Here is a 5,078-nt window from a genome sequence, read left to right as displayed (position 1 = left end):
CTGGAGGCCTTGATGAACAGCTGGAGGCCTTGATGAACAGCTGGAGGCCTTGATGAACAGCTGGAGGCCTTGATGAACAGCTGGAGGCCTTGATGAACAGCTGAGGCCTTGATGAACAGCTGGAGGCCTTGATGAACAGCTGGAGGCCTTGATGAACAGCTGGAGGCCTTGATGAACAGCTGAGGCCTTGATGAACAGCTGGAGGCCTTGATGAACAGCTGGAGGCCTTGATGAACAGCTGAGGCCTTGATGAACAGCTGAGGCCTTGATGAACAGCTGGAGGCCTTGATGAACAGCTAAGTAGTAGAATCAGATGTGGTAGCACTGGGCTTGAACAAAAACCCTGTGAATCGTCAAGAGCATTTTGATAGCAGTTTGTCATTTGTATCAGGAGTTAAGAAACACCTGAAAAAATATAATGTTATTAGACAAGTACAGAACTTAAAATAAATTATAGCCATATTTGCAAATCTGTAATTGGATAGGTGCTCTAAAACCTTCAATACAAAATTTCAGCTACAAATGTACGAAGTAATGCTGTACACAGCTGTACAAGTAAAAGAGCACACATGAAAACAGGTGGAAGAACTCGTAGATTTGCAACAGAACATACAATTTAAGTATTGATAGTGTGCGAAGTACAATTGTTACTGCGTGCATTTGAATTGGCGTAAGTCGTTTGTCAGCCTAGACTAATTACAATTTGGAGAATCCGTCATACAATGGGTTAAGGTTGTTTAGCAACCCCAGGAGTAAAATAATAAATAATAGCCACTTCTCAGAAAGTTTTGTACTGTCTAGAGGAGTAAAACAAGTTCGTCCCCTGTCGCTGTATCTATTTATGGCCATCGAAATGTTAGTTATTAAAGAGATTCTGGTACTTTTGTATACTTTTTAGCCAGTAGTTCTGAAAGTTGCACTCATGAGCCAAAGGTAGTCCCTAAAATTGCGTACTATGTCACATATGTGCAGATATGTGCACCACACCGCATCTCTCTCTCTCAACTGAGCCTGCCCTGTAACTTCACTACAACAAATGTCAATATAAAGTTAGTAAAAACCTGTCTATTTATGGGAAAAACACCCTCATTAATTCTTTAGTCATATAACAGTTTACTTATTTACAAATGGCTCTGTCTACTCAAGATTTTTATTTTATGATTTAAGCAGAAAATATTTCACTCTTTGGAACACCAAGACAGACAAAATGTATTTATATAATGAATATGAGATCGGAGAGCTAAAATGAGTACATATTAAGGCATTAAACCTCTCACTAAAAGCTTCAGTCATACCAAAGTTATACAAACTGCTTCTCCAGTAGATTAAGTAAGAATGGCTCACCCCATGTTCAAAAATTGACTTTTTGCCTTTATCCAGATTGCAACTTCTCACTTTCGGCTAATTGAAAATTGAACCATGTTCAAAGTATCACCTTTCTACAGCAAGCCATATAAAGGTTGCAATTCCAGTTTCACCACCCTGAAAAGTCAGAACAAATGTTGCAAAAAATATTGTGGTTAAACTGAAATTTAGAACATAAAAAAAAAGATTTATATTTCTAAAAGATATTATGAATAGGAATTGTGGATGGCGCTGGAGAAGATGGCAGATGTTTTATTTGCTCCTAACCGATTGTGTTTTTATGTTCGTTTTTTAGCGTTGTTTGTTTATTTTTTTTACTTATTTTGTACTGCTGCTTACCGTCTCTTATGACCGAAAATAACTTCTGGACATCAGAACACCGATTACTCACCACAAACTGGCAGAAGCTTTTTTTCCCTTTAACGAGTCTGACAAACCTGACATGAACAACATACTGCTTTCCCAGGAACAGGCCCAAATCCCCATCATTTGCGTGAAGAGTCAATGAAGAAAAAGAGGACGGAGGTCGGGCTGCCTTCTGAAAATTCGTAGGCGATCGAATAAACCCCACCTGCCTTCCGTTCTTCTAGCTAACGCGCAATCATTGGAAAATAAAATCAAATACCTACGACTTTAAAAACTGTAATATCGTATGCTTCACGGAGTCGTGGCTGAACGACAACATTATCAACATACAGCTGGCTGGTTATACGCTGTATCGGCAGGATAGAACAGCGGTGTCTGGTAAGACAAGGGGTGGCGGACTATGCATATATGTAAACAACAGCTGGTGCACGATATCTAAGGAAGTCTCAAGGTTTTGCACGCCTGAGGTAGAGTATCTCATGATAAGCTGTAGACCACACTATCTACCTAGAGAGTTTTCATCTGTATTTTACATAGCTGTCTACATACCACCACAGACCGACGCTGGCACTAAGACCGCACTCAATGAGCTGTATTCCGCCATAAGCAAACAGGACAATGCTCATCCAGAGGCGTGGCCAGGGATTTTAATGCAGGGAAACTTAAATCTGTTTTACTAAATTTCTATTAGCATCTCAAATGTGAAACCAGAAGGAGAAAAATTCTAGACCAGCTTTACTCCACACACAGAGACGCCTACAAAGCTCTCCCTTGCCCTCCATTTGGGAAATCTGACCATAAATATATCCTCCTGATTCCTGCTTGATAGCAAAAATTTAAGCAGGAAGCATCAGTGACTTGGTCAATAAAAAAGTGGTCAGATGAAGCAGCTACAGGACTGTTTTGCTAGCACAAACTGGAAAATGTTCTGGGATTCTTCCTATCGCATTGAGGAGTACACTACATCAGTCATTGGCTTCATCAATAAGTGCATCGATGACGTCATCCCCACAGTGACCATACGTACATACCCCAACAAGAAGCCATGGATTACAGGCAACATCTGGACTGAGCTAAAGGCTAGAGATACCGCTTTCAAGGAGCGGTAGGAACTTATAAGAAATACCACTATGCCCTCCGACGAACCATCAAACAGGCAAAGTGTCAACACAGGACCAAGATCGAATCGTACTACACCGGCTCCGACGCTCGTCGGATGTGACTGGGCTTGCAAACCATTACAGACTACAAAGGGAAGCACAGCCGAGAGCCACCCAGTGACACGAGCCTACCAGACGAGCTAAACTACTTCTATATTCTCTTCGAGGCAAATAACACTGAAACAAGCATGAGAGCAGACGACTGTGTGATCACGCTCTCCGCAGCCGAACATTCACAAGGCCATAGAGCCAGACAGATTAACAGGACGTGTACTTCGAGCATGAGCTGACCAACTGGAAAGTGTCTTCACTGACATTTTCAACCTCTCACTGTCCGTTTCTGTAATGCCAACATGTTTCAAGCAGACCACCATAATAGTCCCTGTGACCAAGAACACTAAGGTAACCTGCCTTAATGACTACCGACCCGTAGCACTCACATCTGTAGCCATGAAGTGCTTTGAAAGGCTGGTCATGGCTCACATCAACACCATTGTCCCAGAAACCCTAGACCCACTCAAATTTGCATAACGCCCCAACAGATCCACAGATGATGCAATCTCTATTGCACTCCACACTGCTCTTTTCCACCTGGACAAAAGGAACACCTACGTGAGAATGCTATTAATTGACTACAGCTCAGTGTTCAACACCATAATGCCCTCAAAGCTCATCACTAAGCTAAGGATCCTGGGACTAAACACCTCCCTCTGCAACTGGATCTTGACGGGCCACCCCCAGGTGGTAAGGATAGATAACAACACATCTGGCACACTGATCCTCAACACAGGGGCCCCTCAGGGGTGCGTGGTCAGTCCCCTCCTGTACTCCCTGTTCACTCATGACGGCATGGCCAGGTACGACTCCAACACCATAATTCAGTTTGCCGATGACACAGGCCTGATCACTGACAACGACGAGACAACCTATAGGGAGGAGGTCAGAGACCTGGCCGTGTGGTGCCAGGACAACAACCTCTCCCTCAATCAAGACAAAGGATATGATGGTGGACTACAGGAAAAGGAGGAATGGGCACGCCCCCATTCTCATCGACGGGGCTGTAGTGGAGCAGGTTGAGAGCTTCAAGTTCCTTGGTATCCACATCACCAACAAACTAACATGGTCCAAGCACACCAAGACAATTGTGAAGAAGGCACGACAAAACCTATTCTCCCTCAGGAGACTGAAAAGATTTGGCATGCATCCTGACTGGTTGCATCACTGCCTGGTATGGCAACTGCTCGGCCTCCGACCGCAAGGCACTACAGAGGTTTAGTGCGTACGGCCCAGTACATCACTGGGGCCAAGTTTCCTGCCATTCAGGACCTCTATGTAAGGCGATGTCAGAGTAAGGCCATAAAAATTGGCAAAGACTCCAACCACCCTAGTCACCCTAGACTGTTCTCTCTGCTACCACACGGCAAGCGGTACCGGAGCGCCAAGTCTAGGTCCAAGAGGCTTCTAAACAGCTTCTACCCCCAAGCCATAAGACTCCTGAACATCTAATCAAATGGCTACCCAGACTATTTTTATTGCCCTCCCATATTCTAAGCGGATGCTACTCTCTGTTATTATCTATGCATAGTCACTTTAATAACTCTACCTACGTGTACATATTACCTCGACTAACAGGTGCCCCCGTACATTGACTCTGTACCTGTACCCCCTGTATATAGTTTCGCTATTGTTACTTTACTGTTGCTCTTTAACTACTTGTTACTTTTATTTCTTATTCGTATTCATATTTTTTAAACTGCATTGTTGGTTAGGGGCTTGTAAGTAAGAATTGCACTGTAAGGTCTACACCTGTTGTATTCGGCTCATGTGACTAATAACATTTGATTTGATTTTAATTTGGAGTTACATTGCTTTAAGAAAGTATTGATACCACTTGACTGATTTCACATTTTGTTGTGCTACAGCCTGAATTTGTAATGGATTAAATATATTTATTTTATCTTACCCATCTATACTCAATAACCCACAATGACAAAGTCAAAACATGTTTTTAAGAAATGTATGCTAATTTATTGAAAATGAAAGAGACATTTCTCATTTACAGAATTATTCACACGCTAGAGTCAATACTTTGTAGAAGCACCTTTGGCTGCGATTACAGCTGTCTTTCTGGGAGTCTTTCTGGGTTAATCTCTAAGATAATTTTTTAATTGGTTGTTGATCATTGCT

Source organism: Salmo trutta, chromosome 31 (assembly GCF_901001165.1).
Source record: "Salmo trutta chromosome 31, fSalTru1.1, whole genome shotgun sequence".
Lineage (NCBI taxonomy): Eukaryota > Metazoa > Chordata > Actinopteri > Salmoniformes > Salmonidae > Salmo > Salmo trutta.
The sequence above is the reverse complement of the archived record's forward strand: the minus strand, read 5'-3'. Positions refer to the sequence as shown.